Source organism: Theropithecus gelada, chromosome 9, assembly GCF_003255815.1.
Source record: "Theropithecus gelada isolate Dixy chromosome 9, Tgel_1.0, whole genome shotgun sequence".
NCBI lineage: Eukaryota > Metazoa > Chordata > Mammalia > Primates > Cercopithecidae > Theropithecus > Theropithecus gelada.
The window spans coordinates 12226500-12248425 of NC_037677.1; the positions used below are offsets into that span (position 1 = coordinate 12226500).

General features: G+C 35.9%; 1 long non-coding RNA gene and 1 pseudogene across 1 annotated transcript in view; both read right to left on the reverse strand.

Annotated features, from left to right (window-relative positions):
- Nucleotides 1–673: 673 nt before the first annotated feature.
- The window catches only part of LOC112631901, a 36807-nt gene continuing 15554 nt past the window's right edge, over nucleotides 674–21926 (reverse strand). Inside the window, exons 3-4 of the long non-coding RNA XR_003121222.1 lie at nucleotides 9042–9129; nucleotides 674–926 (exon numbers count right to left, since the gene is read on the reverse strand). This is a non-coding gene — a long non-coding RNA (uncharacterized LOC112631901). The remainder of the gene's footprint in view (nucleotides 927–9041; nucleotides 9130–21926) is intronic.
- On the reverse strand, nucleotides 12496–13808 carry LOC112631900 (annotated as a pseudogene).

A 21926-nucleotide genomic window follows, 5' to 3' on the forward strand; every position in this document is an offset into this window, starting at 1 on the left:
CTATAAAGTTGCGACAAAATGATCATAACATGATTTTTTTTTTTTTTTGAGATCCCTCTTAATACAGGAATCCCCTCTTATGCCTTGAACAATATTTTGGTCTCCAATTTAAAATACAATTTTCCTCAAGTTGTCTCAGGAAATACATGACATCAGAACACCTTGCATGATTTCACTGAACAATTTTGCAGCTACTAATGTTATTTGCCAGGATTGTAGGCACCATTGTGCTATCAAATCTATTTAATCCAGTGACTCAAACAATTTAGCCTTACATCACAAAAAAACGAAAAAGTACCATAATTACTCAGCCTCTTTTGAGATAAAAGTGGGCCCAATTATATGTCAAGATCAATTATGACTATACTGTAGAACATTGCTCTACAACCTCCTGATATCTATGAGTTTATAAGAAACACACTTTATAGTTAAAATTGTTATCTTTGTCCAAGAGCGTAAGTTAGTAAAGAAACACATTCATCTTACTGCCAGAACCGATAAATGAGAGTGCTTTAGCATCTGTCTGCACCCTCAGAACAATTTTGCTCAGCTGTCACGATGGAACCAGGAAAAGCGTTAGGGTACTATTGACTTAAGAGCTTAATGGTATATTTTGAGGATTATACTTCCAGTAACATAATACTTGGACATGCACTAATAATATTGGCAACTATTTGTAAACTACATGTTTATATAATTTTATTAATACAATACACACATTATAAGCCACACACCAAAAGAGATAAAATAATTAGATAAAATAACATGAGAATTTGAATATTTTCTTCTTTTGCCTAGACTATATTCAGCTCACCCCATGTGTTTTATGGCCCTCTTTCTGCTAATAACAATAACACACTAAAAAATACTTGCTCTGAGTCATCAGATGGAGTCTTCCTTCAACAAGGCTCTTCAGGTCATTGGTACTGAGGCAGGACAAGAAAACAGCATGATATAATGGATTAGAATTGATAACTAACCCAAATGTCCATTAATAATAGATGGGATAAAGACAATGTGGCACATATACACCATGGAATACTATGCAGCCATTAAAAAGGATGAGTTCTTTGCAGGGACGTGAATGAAGCTGGAGAGTATCAGTCTCAGGAAAATATCACAAGGACAGAAAATCAAACACCACATGTTCTCACTCATAAGTGGGAGTTGAACAATGAGAACACATGGACACAGGGAGGGGAAACATTACACACTGGGGCCTATTTGGGGGTGAGGGCTGGGGGAGGAATAGTGTTAGGAGAAATAAGTAAGTGAATGACGAGCTGATGGATGCAATAAACCAACGTGGCACATGTATACCTATGTAACAAACCTGCACATTGTGCACATGTACCCTAGAACTTAAATTATAATAATAATAGGCCTGGTGAGGTGGCTCACACCTGTAATCCCAGCACTTTTGAGGCGGCAGATCATGAGGTCAGGAAATCAAGACCATCCTGGCTAACACGGTGAAACCCCATCTCTACTAAAAATACAAAAAATTAGCCGGGCGTAGTGGCAGAAGCCTGTAGTCCCAGCTGCTGGAGAGGCTAAAGGACTTTATCCAAAATAGAAAAAGAACTCTTAAAATTCAACAATAAGAAAGTAAACACTGTGATTTAAAAATGTGCAAAACACTTGGACAGGTACTACACCAAAGGAGATATAGAGATGGCAAGTGAGCAATTGAGAAGATGCTCCACATCATATCCCATTAAGGAATTGTAAATTAAAACAACAGTGAGATGCCATAACACACTTATTAGAATCACCAAAATTCTAAACGCTGGCAACAACATCAGGTGCCGGGGAGGATGTAGAATAACAGGAACTCTCATTCACTGCTGGTGGGAATGAAAATGGTACAGCTATTTTGAAAGATGATTTGCAGTTTCTTATAAAACTACACGCTCTTTCCATATGATGCAGTAATCTCTTTAGCATGTACTTGAATGAGCTGAAAACTTATGTCCATACAAAAACTTGCACATTGATGATTACAGCAGCTATTTAAAAGAATTACCAAATCTTAGAAGCAACTGAGATATCCTTCAGGAGGTAAGGGGATAAACACATTGTGGTACATCCAGATGATAGAATGTTATTCAGTGATGCAAAGATATTATCCATAAAGAGGAAACCTAAATGCATAATACCAAGTGAAGGAAGCCAATCTGATAAGGCTGCACACTGTATGATTCCAAGTATGACAACCTGGAAAAGGCAAAACTATGGAAGCAGTAAAAGAGTCAGTGATTGCCAGGGTTTAGTGAGGAAGGCGCCATGAATAGTCAGACCACAGGGGAGTTTTAGGGCGGTGGAACTGTTCTGTATGATTTTGTAATAGTAGGTACATATCGCTGCCCATTTATCAGAATCCATAGCATGTACAACACCAAGAGTGAACCCTGGTGTAAACCATGTGTAAACCATGGACTCTGGGTGATGATGATGTGTCAGTGTAGGTTCATCAGTTGTAACAAATGCACCACTCTGGTGGGGGATGTTGATAATGGAGGTTGGGCATGTTGGGGGAGGGGTAGAGGCTAGATGAGAATTCTCTGCACTTTCTTCTCAGTGTTGCTGTGGGACTAAAACTACTTTTTTAAAAAAATAAAATCCATATAGACAGGTCATGGTGGCTCACACCTGTAATCCCAGAACTTTGGGAGACTGAAGTGGGTGGATCTCTTGAGGCCAGGAGTTTCAGACCAGACAGGCAAAATTGGGAGACTCCGTCTCTACAAAAACAAAAATCTAGCTAGGCGTGGCAGGGTGCATATGTAGTGCTAGCTATTCAGGAGGCTGAGGCAAGACGCCAGGAGGTTGAGACTGCAGTGAGCTATGATTGTGCCACTACACTCCAGCCTGGGCAACAGAGTGAGATCCTGTTAGAAAGAAAGGAAGAAAAGGAGAGAAAGGAGGGAAGGAGGAGAAGGAGGGGCAGGAAGGAAGACAGGCAAGCAGGCAGGCAGGATCTGTATATAAAGAAGTAAATCAGATAACTTTTACTGGAAATCTAACAGAACAAATGTCTACCCAGATATATATGTAAATGATCATAGCCACTTCATTCATCATAGCCCAAAATTAGGGGGAAAATTGATCTTTTGTCCTGAGACCAGTTTGGTCAGGGAGACCCTAAACCCAGCGGCACTAGAGGAATTAAAGACACACACACAGAAATACAGAGGTGTGAAGTGGGAAGTCAGGGGTCCCTCAGCCTTCAGAGCCAAGAGCCCCAAACAGAGATTTACCCATGTATTTATTAACAGCAAGGCAGTCATTAGCATTGTTTCTATAGATATTTGATTAACTAAAAGTATCCCTTATGGGAAATGAAGGGATGGGCCGAAATAAAGGGTTGGGTCTGGCTAGTTATCTGCACCAGGAACATGCCCTTATGGCACAGATTGCTCATGTTGTTGTTTGTAGTTTAAGAGCAACTTTAAGCGGTTTTCCGCCCTAGGTGGGCCAGGTGTTCCTTGCCCTCATTCCGGTAAACACACAACTTTCCAGCATGGGCGTTATGGCCATCATGAACATATCACAGTGCTGCAGAGATTTTGTTTATGGACAGTTTGGGGGCCAGTTATATAATAATAGGCCTGGTGCAGTGGCTCACACCTGTAATCCCAGCAGTTTAGGAGGCTGAGGTGGGTGGATCATGAGGTCAGGAGATTGAGACCATCCCAGCTAACATGGTGAAACCCCATCTCTACTAAAAAAATGCAAAAAAAATTAGCCAGGCATGGTGGTGGGCTCCTGTAGTCCCAGCTACTCAGGAGGCTGAGGCAGGAGAATGGTGTGAACCTGGGAGCCGAGATTGTGCCACTGTACTCCAGCCTGAGAGACAGAGTGAGACTCCATCTCAAAAAAAAAAAAAAAACAAAAAAAACAAAAAAAAAAACTTTTGTTAAGGAATTATTGTGTTCCTTAAAGGATGTCGTATTTCCTTGCTTGCTTATGTTTCCTGGGTCTGTACATTGATTTCTATGCATCTGATGTAAAAGTCACTTTTTATTTTTGAATTTACTTTCTTTGAGCGTGAGGATTTTTTTCCTGAAGATGTGAGTAGAATGTTGGTTGGGTAGGGTTTATTGGCTTTGCATTCAATTGTGAAGTCTCTGTGTGATTTCTTTGGCTGTAAAATATCATTAGTGGTATCTATGGTTTCCTCAGTGCATTATAGTGTGGTTATTTCTAGGGGCTACAGTGAAGTTGTGCTGGTTACACTGAAATGCTGTATGGGCCCATCTCTAGGTTTCAGTGCTAGTGTTGGTGAACTAAGCTTATCTATCCTTTTGACCTAGAGTGACATATGCTGGCACCTGTGTTGGTGACTCCAGGCAGGCCACCAGCAGGGTAACTTACTCAGATGCCGGTTGTAATTGTAGCATACTGGGAGGGCGAACAGACTCTCAAACTTCTGGACAGTCATGGTGGCATGTGCAATGGAAAAAGCAGTAGTGGTGAAATGCTCTTCCAAGTCTCAAGTGCTCTTCTGAGTCCCAGCTGTGTTGGCAATGGTTGTAATGGGCTGTGTATGCCAGCATCTAGGCCAGTTGGTGGCACTTGCAGGTAAAAGCCAGCTGTGATGGAAGCAGTATGTTGTTTATGCCCAACTTCAGTGACTCCAAAAGACACACTTTGTTGTCCCAGGTGGTGGATTAGGTTGGGGAACCTCCTTACAACCCTGGATCCTGCACTTTGTCCTAAGGAAGGGGTGATATTGGATGGAGCTGAATTGCACTCAAACTTCCCCAGTGATGAGTGCCTGCATAGAGGTAATTGGTAGGAGTGAGGCAATCCTCAGGGGGCTGGTGAAATGCTTGGGTGAGGGGCAACTGTCACTGCCCTGAGGTCCTGCCATAGGGAGGGTGGTGGTGGTCTCAGCACCCACAACTTTGACTGGTGGTTGGGCAAATTTATCCCTCTCATGCCCAGCCCCACTGGGGCTTGCTCCCTCCTCCCACCTGTCACAAACACCCTGGCTATTCTGTCAGACCTGAGAAATGTATGCTGTTCTTTAGTTCAACCCTGGGTCATAGGAACTCCTCCAGAGCTCAAGATGAAGCCGCTGTGACAACTGTCATCCTGCTCAAGTCCTGGGGATAATGCCCACTTTCAGTGCTGTTGGCTGCTGTCCATGTCATGCTTGCTTCTCAGTCTTGGTTGTGCTAGCCCACTCCCTGCTCATGCCCCAGTTCCGTGTGCAGTAGCTTGAGTTTCCTTAATGACTAGGAATGACAACAACCCTGATAACTAGGACCATGAACACTCTGTTAGGAGCTAGGATTAAAAAGGTCATCTTTCTATAGCTTCTTAGGCTACAGGATGTGTGTGGAACCAAGGGCATGTTCCCTCCCTTGAGTGGTTTCTTCTCTCAGTCACCTGACTGCTCCTTTTGCTAGATTCAGGGATTGGGAGGGTCAAAGTGCTCTCTCATGATCTAGATTTTATGATTCCCTAGTGAGAAAATGGACCAGAGAAATGCTGTTGCTTACTTTCTCCTGTATTATAGAGTCCCTCCTGTTTTCCAGCCAGTCTTGGCCACACAGGCTGCCTGTTTTTCTTTTCCTTTCTAGTTTTTGTCATTTCCTGTCACTTTTCTGTTGATCTCTTGTGTTCTCTCTTGGACAATGTACTGAATATATGATTGTCTATATACTATTATGGTACTAAATGGATGCAGCTGGCTTGAAATGCTCCTAGTCAGCCATCTTAAAAAAAAATTGTACCGATGTTAACTCATGCAACCTTGCTGAACGCATTTATTAGTTCTAGTGGGTTTTTCAAAATTTCTTAGAAATTTTTATTTGTATGATAACGTCATATGTAAAGTTTCCAATCCCCAGGTGGAGTCCATTCTTGTCTTTTTTTTAAAATAACTTTCCCAAACCTAGGTTTTAACCATTGCATGTGACATTAGCTGCACACTTTATAGATGCCTTTTAGCAGGTCTAGGAAGTTTTCTTGTATTTCTGGACTGCTTTGGGTTTTACTTTAAATAGATGTTGGTTTTGTTAAATGTTCTTGTGTGTATCAATTTTTTTTTTGTATTTTGTTTTATTTTTATCCTGTGTTACACTGACTAATTTTTGGATGTTTAGCCTAATTTGCATTTTTGAGATAACTCCTTTTGGTGATGGTTAAACTATTAAAATTATTGAATCAACAGTGATACTATTTACATAGAGGAATTTTTTTTTTCTTTTCTTTTTTTTTTTTTTTTTGAGGCAGAGTCTCGCTCTGTTGCCCAGGCGGGAGTGCAGTGGCCGGATCTCAGCTCACTGCAAGCTCCGCCTCCCGAGTTTACGCCATTCTCCTGCCTCAGCCTCCCGAGTAGCTGGGACTACAGGCGCCCGCCACCTCGCCCGGCTAGTTTTTTGTATTCTTTTTGGTAGAGACGGGGTTTCACCTTGTTAGCCAGGATGGTCTCGATCTCCTGACATCGTGATTCGCCCGTCTCGGCCTCCCACAGTGCTGGGATTACAGGCTTGAGCCACCGTGCCCGGCCCCGGCTAGTTTTTTTGGTACTTTTTAGTAGAGACGGGGTTTCACCATGTTCGCCAGGATGGTCTCGATCTCCTGACCTCGTCATCTGCCTGTCTCGCCCTCCCAAAGTGCTGGTATTACAGGCTTGAGCCACCGCGCCCGGCCGAGGTAGGTTTTCCTTACACTTTTTTTTTTTTTTTTAAAATACTTTTCATATCTGTGGGATGAGTGTGATATTTTTTATTTAATAGTATAAACTCAGTGGTGATGTAGGTCCCAGACCTCCTGGGAAGGAGGAAGAAACCTTAATCTTCTCTACCTAAGTGGGTAAGTCATTCTCTATGTCTCAAGTCATAGTTGTTTCCGGAGCTCTGGGCATGGGAGAATACATAGTGATCTCTGGGCAGGAAATGGCTAGCCCTCAACTGAAGCCAACATTACTGAAGGTAAAAAATCTTAAGGTTAACAGTAGAAACCATGTGGTTGTCAGGTTTTCAGGAAAACAAAGAGGAGATTAAATGTGTGGGTGGCATGCGAGGGGTGAGTTAGTATGGGTTGGGAAAGGCAGACACAACTTCATTTCCCTGAGCAGTTTCCATTGTAATCAAATGGAAAATTTTTAAAAGTGATTTGAAAAGATCAAGGAATTATAAACTAAACAAGCATATTTGGAAAGGAGCCAAAGATAAATTAAAAAAAAGAATAAGTTTAATACACAATATTTGGGTTAAATATCAAGTTAGACTCACATGATAAAAAGATTAGTAAACTAAAATATTGAGCAGAATGAATATCACCAAATAAAAACAAAGTATAAAAATACAAATATAATTATAGGAAGAATATGAGAAGGAAAATACATTTAAATTATCCAATAGAATATATAAAACTATAGAATATATAAACAGAATGTATAAACATTTCCACCAACAATAAATGAGAGCTCTTGTTACTCTACATCCTTGCTAGGGTTAGTGTAGTCAGTGTTTTAGATTTTAGCCATTCTAATATGGGTGTAGCAGTATGTCATTGTTATTTTAAATTTCTATTTCCTAATGACACATGATGCTGAACATCTTTACATATGCTTATTTGCCATACTTTTATGCTCTTTAGTGAAGCCTTACAACTTTTACATTTGTATTTGTTTGAATCCTTTGCCATTTTATAATTGGGTTGTTTATTTTTTTATTCTTGAGTTTTAAGTGTTTTTTATTGTTTATTTTTTGAGACAGAGTCTCGCTCTGCCGCCCAGGCTGGATTGCAGTGGCGCAATCTTGGCTCACCGCAAGCTCCCTCTCCCGGGTTCACGCCATGTCCTGCCTCAGCCTCCCGAGTAGCTGGGACTACATGCGCCCGCCACCACGTCTGGCTAATTTTTTTATTTTTTATTTTTTTAATTTTTAGTAGAGATAAGGTTTCACCGGGTTAGCCATTTTTAGTAGAGACAGGGTTTCACCGTGTTAGTTAGGAGATAGTCTCCATCTCCTGACCTCGTGATCCACCTGCCTCGGCCTCACAAGGTGCTGGGATTACAGGTGTGAGCCACTGCACCTAGCTGGGTTGTTTATTTTTTATTCTTGAGTTTTAAGTCTTTTTAATTTTTTGCATATTTGGATACCAGTCTCTTATCAGTTATGTGTTTTGCGATTATTTTCTCCCATTCTGTGCCTTTTCTTTTTATTCTTTTATCAGTGTCTTTTGCAGTACAGAAATATTATTCTGTACTGACATATATGGCCAATCCACACTCAAGGGGAAGAGAATTATAATCCATCTCATATTGAGAGAAATATAAAGGAGTTTGTGGCTCTATTTTAACGTTTTGATTGATGTATAATTTCCATACAATAAACTGCACCTGTTTATAGTGTAAAATTTGGCTAAGTTTTGACACATGTATACCCATGAAACCCTCACCATTATCATGATAACAAACATATTCATCAACCCCTAAAAAATACAAAACATTAAGTTTAAAGAAGCTCAGTGAGATGCAAGGGAAATCTGAAAACCAATAAAAGAAAGTCAGAAAATCAATTCAAGGTACAAATGAGAAAGGAAATAGCTATCTTAGAAAAGAAAATAAAAACCAGAAATTCTGAAGGAAAAAAAAATTATTGGAGGAAACACAAAACACATTTAAAACGTTAAAAAATAGGCTATACCAAGGAAAAGAAAAAAAATTCTATGACTTGAAGATAGGTCTTTTAAAATAATCAAGACAAAATTTTGCAAAATGAATTTTTAAAATAAGTGAAACTCTGAGACATTTGGGACTACATAGGGCAAACCAATTTATGAATTGTATTATCAAGGTTAGGAGAATTCAAAAGGCCTAGAGAACCTATTTAATGAAATAATAGATAAAATCTTTCCACATTTAGCAAGATATTTAGACATTCAGATATGGAAGGCTCAGTGATCCCTAACAAATGCAGTGCAAAAAGGACTTCACCACAGCACATTAAAATCTGACTGTCTCAAATCGGTGTGAATGCAAAGATTCTAAAATCAGAAAGAAAAGTGCATCTATTCACCTATGAAGGAGACCCCATCAGACTAACAGTGGGTTTCTCAGGAGAAACCATAAAGGCCAGAAAACAGTGGGATGGCATTTTCAAAATGCTGAAAGGAAAAATAAAGTCAGCTAAGAATTCTACATTCAGCAAGGCTGAACTTCATAAATAAAGTATAAATCAATCTTTTCCAGACAAGCAAATCCTGAAGAAATTTGTCACCACTAGACTGGCCCTACAAAAAATGCTCAACTGATTCCTAAACATGGAAGTAAAAAGACAATATTTACAACCAGGAAAACACATGAAAGTATAAAACTCACTGGTAAAGCAATCACACGAAGGAGGAAGAGAAACAAATCGTAGGACTCTACTACAGAACTCCACCAAACAACGACAGTCAAAGAAAATGAAAAATTCAAATAATTTATAAATTAACTAGAAAACAACAACATAACAGGAACAAAACCACAGATATCAATGTAAACCTTGATTGTAAATGGATTAAATATTCATTTAAAAATATATAGACTGGCTGAATACATTTAGAAACATTTTTGAGCTATATGCTGCTTCCAAGAAACTCATGTTACCAGTAAAGGCGTGGAAAAAGATATTCCATGCAAATGAAAACTAAAAGCAAAAACGAGAAGCTACACTTATATCAGATAAATCATACCTTAAGTCAAAAACAGTTAAGAAAATGCAAAAGGATTATTATATAATAATAAAGGGGTCAATTCATTAAGAACATGTATATTACAAATTTATATTTACAAAATGCTGGATCACCCACATTTATAAAACCAATATTTAGTCATAAACAGAGAGATAGGGAGCAATACAATAATACTTGGGAAATTCAACACACCATTCAGAGCATTAGACAAATTATCTAGACAGAAAAGAAACAAACATTGGACTAAAATTGGACTTTAGACCAAATGACTTAACAGATATTTACAGAACATTCTACTCAACAACTGCAGAATATACATTCTTCTCATCAGTACATGGATTATTGTCCAAAATAGACCATGTTTTAGGCCACAAAATAAGTCTCAACAAATTTTAAAATACCAAAATCAGATTAAGTATCTTCTCTGACCACAGTGGAGCAAAACTAGAAATCAATACCAACAGAAATTCTGGAAACGATACAAATAAATGAAATTTAAACAACATGAATGACCATGAAGTCAACAAAGAAATTAAGATGAAAGTTATTTATAAAATGAATTCTAAACTTGGAAGCAAAAGGATAACCTTCATGAAAACACATAAAAGTAAAAAACCCATTGGTAAAGCAAATACACAAAAAAGGAAAAACAAGGACTCGTGGTACCACTATAAAAAAACTAACAAAGAGCAATGACAAAGTCAGATAAATAGTAAGGAACAAAGAATATATAAAACAGTTAAGACAATAACAGAAACACTACCTTAGATATCAAAGACAACCTTGAATGTAAATGCATTGTATTATTCACTTAAGATAATAGACTGTGTGAATGAACTTAGAAAACATGGTCTGACTACAGGCTGCCCACAAGAAATGCACCTTACCTATTAAGACAAATATAGACGAGAAAATAAAAGCATGAAAAAACATATTTCATGCAACAAGAAACCAAAAGTAAGCAGAAGTGTCTATACTTATATCACACAAACCAGAATTTAAGTTAGAATATAAAAATTCTGAGTATATATATTCACCAAACACTGGAGTACCCAGATTCATAAAGCAAATATTTCTACATCTAAAGAGACGAATAGACTGCAATACAATAACTGTTAACACCCCACCTCAGAATGAAAAAGATTATTAAAACAGTAGATAAAAAAACAAACATTGGATTTAAACTGGAATTTAGGCCAAATGATTTTAATAGATATTTACAAAACATTTTATCCAACAAAGGCAGAATAAACATTCTTTTTATTAGCATATTCTCCATAACAGACTACAAATGTCAACATCTGAAAAACAATAGGCTGGCCCAGCACGGTGGCTCAAGCCTGTAATCCGAGCACTTTGGGAGGCTGAGGTGGGCAGATCATGAGGTCAGGAGATCGAGACTATCCTGGCTAACACGGTGAAACCACATCTCTACTAAAAGTACAAAAAATTAGCTGGGTGTGGTGGCCGGCACCTGTAGTCCCAGCTACTCAGGAGGATGAGGCAGGAGAACTGGTATGAACCCACGTGGCGGAGCTTGCAGTGAGTTGAGATCACGCCACTGCACTCCAGCCTGGGCGACAGTGCAAGACTCCGTCTCAAAAAATAAATAAATAAAAATAAAACACAATAGGCTATACATGACAACAAATTGAAAAAATATATATTGCAAATAACTCAAACCACCATAAAATACAAGTAAAAATCTACACCAAGAGGATCTTTGGAAATTATATCAATACATGAAAATTAAATAACATAATCCCAAATGACCACTGGATCAATTAATAGTTAAGATACAAACTTTCAAAATGTATTTTAATCTCATTCCAAAAGGAAATAAAATTTCTAGATACAAATCATCTCATTCAAATCACTTTTTAACATACTTTCTGCAACTTAAAATATTATAAGGAATCAATATTCCCATCTTTTATAATCTCAATATATTATATATTTAATATATAATAAATGTACAATACATACAGGTAGTCAGCAGGTTTACAAAGTAATTTCTTTAAAGTCTGATCAGTATTGATAAATACTTTTAGACTATTAAAAGGAACTATTTAGGATCATAGAATAAAATAAAATATGGCAGGTCCAAGTCTAATGGCAAGATTACAAATGTTCATATGGTCAATCATTTTAAAAGAATTCTCTAGTTGGGTAGAATATGTTTTAAAACAATACTCTTCCTATTCTCAAGCAGAAGTAGTTGTAGATATTAACCATATTCACCTCCATTAAATTTAAAATAACTATGCAGTTTTCTTTACTGTAATATACAGTAGCTATCTCTTGCTTTCTGTTGGATTTTATCGTTTCAAGAGTAACTAATACATCATCAACAGAAGAGACTTTAGCCCCTTTCCCTCCCCTAAAGCATGGCTCAGTTTGAAGATTGTTCTATAGACAGCCCCCAAGACTACCAACAGTACCATAATACCGTTAAAAGTAATCAATAACTAGAGTCATTTGAGATGTTTCAAAGACTGCTGGAAGTTTCTGTCAACCAAGGTAATCAGAAATATTACCCTTGTAGATAGCCCTCTCATACCAGTAAATACAGAGAGTTAAAATTCCAATGCCACAGTGTAACAGTTAACAATCTATTTTGTAATTTTAAATATTATAACATTAATTCACCCTGAGAATACAAAGGAAATATTTAATACAAGATATTCTGATTTTTTTCCCATTGTATTTACTTTCTTCTGGTTTTCATCAGCCCTTTAAGGACACAAATATTTGAATTTAAAGTGTGATTTTGATATTTTTTTTGTTAACTGAGACTCATGCCACAGTCAGATATTGGTGATAAAAAAGCCCAAAAAGGCTTGTAGAAAAGAGGCAAGCATCAATCCACCAGGTCAGAAAAGACAGAAGTCCTCAAAAAAGAAGAAGAGTAAAAATATTTTTAAGCTGCTCAGTGTCACTGTTATTTGTGTAACAGTAACTTTCATCTTCCCTTCAGCTGATGGTAATTCAGAGTAAACAAAATTGTAGAGCAGACTATTATCCACTGGTAAGGTAGAGATAGATTCTGGATAAATACCCCAGGAATGATTGCCTAGTGTTTTCAAAAGCAGAGTGGTGTGAAACAGCATTACCAGAGGCACCACATACTGCAGTGCAATGACACAAAGATAATAAAAGACTCAAGTCACCATTTTCTGTAGCTCAACTGTACTTATTCACCCTGCTTCTTTCTTCATCTGATCCACATATTTTTGGGCTAAATTTAAATAAGCTTGCAGGTGACTACACATCATGGCCAACCACAAAGCACACAGCAGGATTATTAACCAGAGTCGCAGAGTATCGAATGTGGCTTCTGGCATTAAAGGGATACTTTCTTCACCCAAGGTTGGGTTCATAATGTAGTCTTTGGTGACTGGTTTTACCCAGAGCAAAACCATAAATAAATGTGCCAAGAAGTTGATATGAAGTAATGTTTGTGTAATTTTTTCTGTTGTCAAATACAGGGCATCCAGAAGCATTTGAGTCAGTCGTAATCCAGGAAATGTCAAGAAAGCCCCAATGAGTGAACAGAAAATAGCCAGGAAAAATTTGAAAGTAAGTTTTGAAACAGGACTCTGAGATTCTAAACCTTGCTTTTCAAGAAACTGCATCACACTATCTGAAAAATTTGTAAATCCTGTTTCAAGTCCAAATTCCAGATAATTTTCTGTTACAATCAACACTACCATTGCTTTGTCAAAGAAAAAAAATCCAAAGGTGACACAAATAGATTTTTCACCACCATATTCTACTTTAATATAGTGTGTAGTTAATGAAAATAGAACTTTGATTGCAAAAGACAAAACAAGCAGGCACCAGACTAAGCTGATATTCATTTCCTGTGTAGGCTTCATAAACTAGTAATAGACTTCAGTTACTAGATACACAACTGTAGCAGCCACTGTGAAATCCACCAGTCACTGGTATTCTGGAAAATAATGCAATGCTAAAGTATCCACTTCTGTATCTGACTTTGTTTCTAGATGAAGGTCAATATCCTGTGGATACTGTTAATGACTTACTTTCAATGTGACCATTATATTTCCTACCTTTTCTGCTTTTACCTTTTTGCTGATTCCCTGCAAGAATTCCATTGAGCAAGAGAATAGCGAGGTATAATCTTCTACATGACACTGGCCATCACCATGGTAACAACAACTGTATATCTATCACACACTATGAGTGAGAACATGCAGTGTTTGGTTTTCAAGATGGACATGTTTTTAACTATTGAAAGAAATGAAAATGAAAACACGACATATCAAAATCTATACTATACAGCAAACACATGAAGAACAGGTAGGCAATAGCAATAAACATCTACACCAGAAAGCAGAAAGATTTCATATAAACAATCTAACAATGCACCTCAAGGAAGTGAAAAAGCAAGGACGCAGCAAACCCAAAATTTGCAGGATGAAAGAAATAATAAAGATCGGAGAAAAACTAAAGAGAGACTAAGGAAAGAAATACAAACGTCAATGAAGTGATATGTTATTCAAAAATACAACCAATATTGATAAACTGCTAGCTTGACTAACCAAGAAAAGAGATAAGAAACAAATCAGCAAAATAAAAGAACAGACATTACAATTGATATCACAGAAATACCAAAGATAATCAGAGAATATTATAAATGCTAACAAACAGGAAAATATAGAGGAAATGATTGAATTTCTATAAACACATAACCTATCCAGACTGAATCAAGAGTAGAAAAACTGATCAATGAATAATGAGACTGAGTCAGTAAAAAAAAGTCTCCCAACAAAAATAGAGACAAAATCAGGTCAAATAACTGCTGAATTCTTCCAAATGTATAAAAAAAGAATGAACACCAATCCTCCTCAAACTATTTCAAAAACACATAAGAGAAAGGAATGCTTCCAAACTTATTTTGTGAGGACACAATACCAAACAAGACAAGGATCCACCACCAACAACACAAAACTATGGGCCAATATCTGTAATAAACATAGATGCAACAATCTTTAATAAAATGTTAGCAAACCAAATGCTACAGCACATCAAAAGGTAATGCACCATGATCAAGTGAAATTTATACCAAAATTCAAGGATGCTTGCATACACATATCAATACACTGAATACATTGCCTCAGTAGAATGAAGGACAAACCCATATAACTAGGTCAATAGATGTAGAAAAAGTAATTGATAAAATTTAACATCTGTTCATATTAAAAACTCTCAACAAACTAGACATAGATCATTCTGTAAAATAGTAAAGGTCATATGTGACAAACTCAAAGCTAACAATATACTGAACAGACAAAAGCTGAAAGCTTTTTCTCTAAGACACCGAACAAAACAAGAATGTTCACTTTCACAAATCTTATTGAACATGAAAGTCCTAATCAGTAATCTGGCAAGAGAAAAAAAAACAAAAACAGACATCCAAATTGACTTGCAAAAGGAAGTTAAATTGTCCACTTTGCAGATGACATAATTTTTTATATAGAAAAACCTAAAAAAGACTCCAATAAAAGACTGTAAGAACTCATAAACAAGGCCAGGTGCTGTGGTTCATGCCTGAATTCCTAGTACTTTGGGAGGCCAAGGCAGGTGACTCTCCTGAGGCCAGAAGTTCGAGAACAGCCTGGACAACATGGTGAGACCCTGTATCTACTAAAAGTGAAAAAACTAGCCCGTGGTGGCATGCGCCTGTAGTCCCAGCTAGTCTGGAGACTGAGGCAGGAGAATCGCTTGAACCCAGAAGGCAGAGGTTGCAGTGAGCTGAGATCACGCCATTGCACTTCAGCCTGGGTGAAAGAGCAAGCTCCATCTAAAAAAAAAATTAACACACAAAAATCAGTAGTGTTTCAACACATTGACAATAAAATAGTCAAAAAATGAAGCTAGAAGGCAATCCTGTTTACAATAGCTATATAAATTACCAACGAGTAAATTTAACCAAGACATGAAAAATGTTTGCGAAGATAACTACAGAACCCTGATGAAAGAAATTGAAGAGGACACAAACAAATTTAAAGAAATCTCATGCTCATGGATAGAAAAAATTACTATCATTAAGATGATTACATTATCCAAAGAAATCTAGAGTCAATGCAATTGCTACCAAAATAACATCATTTTTATAGAAATTAAAAAAACAGAAATCTATCATTTGTATGAAACCTAGAAAGAACTACAATAGCCAAATTAATCCTGAGCAAAACCAATGGAAGAAAATGGAGAACCCAGCAATACACTTCTGTTTGTATAACCAATTGATTTTCAACAAAGGCAGCTAAAATGTACACTGGGGAAAGAATACCTTCTTCAATAAATGGTGTTGGGAAAATTGAATACCCATATGCAAAAGATTGAAACTGTATCTCTCACAATACACAAAAGTCAACCCAAGATAGATTAATGACTTAAACATAAGACCTAAAAGTATAAAACTACAAGAAGAAAACATTATAAAAATCAGAACATTGGTCTGGGCAAAGATTTTTTGGTTAAGACCTCAAAACCACAGTCAACTAAAAGCAAAATAAAAAAAAAATGAAACTATAATAAACGAAAAAGCTTCTGCACTGCAAAAGAAATAATCAAAACACCAAAGAGACAAATTGTTGCATAGAATATACTGAAAAGTGTTCAACTGACAACCAATATTTAGAATATATAAGAAACTCAAGCAACTCAAGAATAATAATAAAAAGACTCATTTAAAAAGTGGTCAAAGGACATGAATGGATATATCTCAAGTGATGACACATTGATGAAAAACAGGTCCATGAAAAAATGCTGAACATTCTCTGGGAAATGCAAATCAGAAGCACAATGAGGCATCATCTTACCTCAGTTAGAATGGCTATGATTAAAAAGACAAAAAATAATAGACACTGTTGAGAATATGATAAAAATTAATGTTTATATGCTGTTGGTGGGAATGTAAATTAGTACAACCAGTATAGAAAACAGTATAGATATTTCTCCAAAAAGTAAAAATAGAACTTCCAGATGATTCAGGACCCCACTATTGGGTATTTACTCAAAGGAAACTAAATCAGTATATCAAAGGGATCCATGCACTCACATGTGTATCACAGCATTATTCACAATCGAAAAGACCAAAATCAACCAATGTTTCTTCAATGAGCCAATGGATACAGAAGATGTAGTACTCACTCACACACACAATGGAATATCAGCTATAACAAAGAATAAAATTAAGTCATTTGCAACTGGAGGTGACTACATTGAGTGAAATAAGCAAGGCACAGGATTCAAATACCACATGTCCTCAACTCATACATAAGAGCTAAAAACTTGGTCCCACGGAGATAGAGAATAGACTGATAGATACCAGAGGCTGGGAAGTGTGGAAGGCTGGGAGAGGAAAATGAACAGAGACTAGCAAATGGGAAAAACACACTTACATAGAAAAAAGTAAGTTTTAATGTCCAGTGGAAGGCTAGTGTGACTTGTGTTAACAATATATTTTATATTACAAGGTAGCTAAAAGAGAGGTATGGAAATGTTCTCATCACATAGAAATTATATATATTCAAAATGATATCCTATATACCTTGACTTGATCATTACACATTCTCTGCATGTAATAAATACTCACATGTATCCCATACATATGTAAAACATTATGTATCAATAAAAGAAAAACAAAAAATACAAAGTTTAAATCTAAGCAACTTTAAAATAAATAGACAAAAATATCCCATAACAAACATTTTTATGTTGTTAATTTGCTTTAATGCCCCATTCCCTGTGGCAGCTAGTGAATAAACACAAGATTCCAACCTTTGTCATTGACTTTTTCTTTCTAGACCGTAGGATACATTTCCATATGATGGATGCATTCATTACTAAGAAAGAGCAAAAGAAAATTGAAGTTTCTTGAGACTCCGTCATCTCAATAGAATACAGGTGTTTCTAAGTCTCCTCAGGGTAGCATTAACTATTTTTTATGTAGTTCTATATCTACATGAGGATGAAAAATTTTACTCATTATGTATTGCTTCTTTGGATATGTTCTATAAAATAACAAATACTCATTATTAAACATTTGAAATACATGGAAAATCATCCACAAATATTGTTGATATATTGGTATATTTCCATTCCTTTTATATTTATTTAAATATTTTTATTTTTACTTCAATTATTTTTGGGGTACAGGTGGTTTTTGGTTCATGGGTAAGTTTTTTAGTGGTGATTTCTTAGATTTTTGTGCACGCATTACCTGAGCAGTGTACAGTGTACCCAATATGTTTTTTAAATTATCACCCCCTCCCAACCTTCTGTCTTGAGTTAAAATTAGTGATGTTTAGTATTTTTCGTATGTTTTTGACTGTGTATCATTTTTTGATAATTGTCTATTCATGAACTTTGCGTGCTTTCTGATGGAATTATTCACTTTTTCTTGCTGATTTGAGTTCCTTGTAGATTCTAGATATTAGAATAATATAAGTCCCTTATGTTAATGTTATTCTTATGCATTTGCATTCTCATAGCTTAGCTCCCCCTTGTAAGTGAAAACATACAATATTTGTTTTTTTATTATTGAGTTTCTTCACTTAGAATAATTTCCTCAAGTTGCTGCAAAGGACATTATTTTGCTCCATTTTTAGGGGGAGTCATATTTCATGGTGCATATATATCACATTTTCTTTATCCGCTCCTTGGATGATGGGCACTTAGGTTAATTCTGTATCTTTGTAATTGTGAATTGTGCTGCTATAAAATACTTGTTCATATGTCTTTTTCATAAAACGACTTATTTTTTTAAGACTTTTATTTTAAGGGGGGTGGGGTGGTAGATACCCAGAGGTATGATTGCTAAATTGAACGGTAGTTCTACTTTTAGTTCTTTAAGGAATACCCATACTGCTTTCCATAGTGGTTGTACTAACTTACATTCTAACCAGCAGTGCAAAAGTGTTCCATTTTGATCACATCTATGCCAATATCTTTTTTTTTTGACTTTTTAATTATAGCCATTTATGCAGGAGTAAAGGGGGTATCTCACCGTAGTTCTAATTTGCATTTCTCTGATAATTAGTGATGTTCAGCATTTTTTCATGTTTGTTGGCTGTTTGTATATTTTCTTTAAAAATTTTTCTATTCATGTCCTTTGCCCATATTTGATGGGATTCTTTGTTTTTTTTTCTGGCCAATTTGCCTGAGTTGCTTGTAGTTATTGGATATTAATTCTTTCTGATATGCATAGTTTGCATGCACATTTTTGTCTCTGTGGGTTGTCTGTTTACTCGGCTGATTGTTATTATTTGCTATGCAGAAGCTTTTACGTTTGATTAGATCACATTTATTGATTTATTTTTGTTTTATTTGCATATGAGATCTAAGCCATGAATTCTTTTTCTACGCCAGTGTCTGGAAGAGGTTTTCTGATGTTATCTTCTAGAATTTATATGGTTTCTAGTCTCAGATTTCAGACTTTGATCCATCAGAAGTTAATTTTTGTATAAGGTGAGAGCTGAAGATTTAGTTTCATTCTTCCATATGTGGCTTGACAGTTATTCAAGCACCATTTGATGAATAGGGTGTCATTTTATGTTCTTGTGTGCTTTGTCAAAGATCAGTTGGCTGTATTTGGCTTTATTTCAGGGTTTGTCTATTCTGTTCTGTTGGTCTGCATGCCTATTTTTATACCAGTACCATGCTGCTTTGGTAACTAGAGCCTTGTAGTATAATTTGAAGTCAGGTAATGTGATGACTCCAGATTTGTTGTTTTTGCTTAGTATGACTTTGGCTCTGAAGGCTCTTTATGGGTTCCACATGAAATTTAGAAGAGTTTTTTTTTCCAGTTCTGTGAATAATAATGATGGTATTTTGATAAAAATTACATTGAATCTATAGATTGCTTTGGGCAGTATGGTCATTTTTCACAATAATTTTTAATATCTATTAGCCTATTTTCATACACTGTAAAGAAGTGCCCAAGACTGGAAATATATATATATTATATATGTTATATAAAAATATTTATATATATAATAAAATATAATGGAAAGAGATTTAATTGACTCACAGTTCCACAGGGCTTGGGAGAACTCACGAAACTTACAATTATGGTGGAAGGTAAAGGGGAAGCAAGCAAGGCACCTTCTTCACTTGGCAGCAGGAGGGAGAATGAACACAGGAGGAACTATCAAACTCTTATAAAACCATCAGATTTATAAGAATTTACTACCACAAAAATAGCATGGGGGAAATCACCCCCATGATCCAATTACCTCCACCTAGTCTCTTTCTTGACAAATGGGGATTATGGGAATTATAATTAAAAATGAGGTTAGTGTAAGGACACAAACTTAACCATGTCACAATCTATGAGCATGAAATATGTTTCCACTTGTTTGGGTCATCCATGATTTCTTTCAGCAGTGTTTTGTAATTTTCCTTGTAGAGAGCTCTTTCACTTTTTTTGTTAAATATATTTCTAAGTATTTTATTTATTTATTCATTTATTTATTTTTGCAGCTATTGTAAAACAGATTGAGTTCTTAACTTGATTCTCAGCTTCATTGTTTTTGGTGTATAGCAGTGCTACTAATTTGTGTACATTGATTTTGTATCCTAAGACTTTACTAAATCTGTTTATAAAATCTGGAGGCTTTTTAGATGAGCCTTTTGAGTATTTTAAGTATACGATCATTCCACCAGTGAACAGAAACAGTTTGATTCCTCTTTTCCAGGTTGGATGCCCTTTATGTATTTCTCTTGTTTGATTGCTCTGGCCAGGACTTCCACTACTCTGCTGAATGTAAGTGATAAAAGTGGGCATCCTTGTCTTGTTGCAGTTCTCAAGGGGAATGTTTTCAAATTTTCTTATTTAGTATGATGTTGGCAGTGGGTTTGTCATAAATGGCTTTTATTTGTTTGAAGTAAGTGCCTTCTATGCCTATTTTGTTGAGGAAATTTATCATAATATAATTCTGGATTTTATCAAATACTTTTTCTGCATTTTTGAGATGATCATAGTTTAAAAAAAATTCTGTTCATAAGACGTATCACATTTATTGACTTGCATATGTTAAACCGTCCCTGCATCCCTAGGATAAAACCTACTTTGTCATGATGTATTATCTTTTTGATGTACTGTTGAATTCAGTTAGCTGTATATTGTTGAGAAGTTTTGCATATATGTTCATCAGGGACATTGGTCTGTTGATTTCCGTTTTTGTTGTAGCCTTTGCTGGTTTTGCTATTAGTATGATACTGGCTGCATAGAATAGTTTAGGAAACATTTGCTCTTTCTTTATTTTTTGGAATAGTATTAGTAGAAATAGTACCAATTCTTCTTTGAATGTCTAATTGAATTCAGCTGTGAATCCCTCTGGTTTTAGCCTTTCTGGTTGTTGGCAACTTTCTTTTTATTACCAATTCCATCTTGCTGCTTGTTATTGGGTTCTTCATGGTTTCTATTTCTTACTGATTTAAGAGGGTTGTATGTTTTCAAAGATCTGTCAATTTTCTCTAGATTTCCTAGTCTGTACATGTAAAAGTGCTCATAGTAGCCTTAAATAATTTTTTATAATTTTTGTGTTATTGATTGTAATATGTCCAGTTTTATTTCTAACTGAGCTTATTTAGAGTTTCTCTTTTCTTTTCTTGACTAATCTTCAAATGGGCTCTCAATTTTATCTTTTCAAAAAAATAGCTTTTTGTTTCATTTATCTTTTCCATTTTTTGTTTCAATGTCCTTCAGTTCTGCTCTTATCTTTGTTGTTTCTTGCTTTCTGCTTTGTTTGGGTGTACTTTGTTTTTGTTTCTCTAGTTTCTTGAAGTGTGACCTTAGCTGTCTATTTGTGCTCTTTCAGACTTTTTGGTGTAGGCATTTAATGTTATAAACTTTTCTCTTAGCACCATTTTTGCAGTATCCCAGATGTTTGGATAATTTGTGTCATTATTATTGTTCATTTTAAATAATTGTTAAATTTCCATCTTGATTTAATTTTTAACTCAAACATTAATCAAAAGAAGATTGTTGAATTTTCATTTATTTTTAGAGTTTTAAGGGTTCCTTTTGAAGGTAATTTCCAGTTTTATTTCACTGTGATCTGAGAAAATTCTTGATACGATTTTGATTTCTCTAAATTTATTGAGACTTGGTTTTTTGTGGCCTATTATACGGTATATCTTGAAGAATTTTCCATGTGCTGAAGAGAAGAATGCATGTTCTGCAGTTTGGG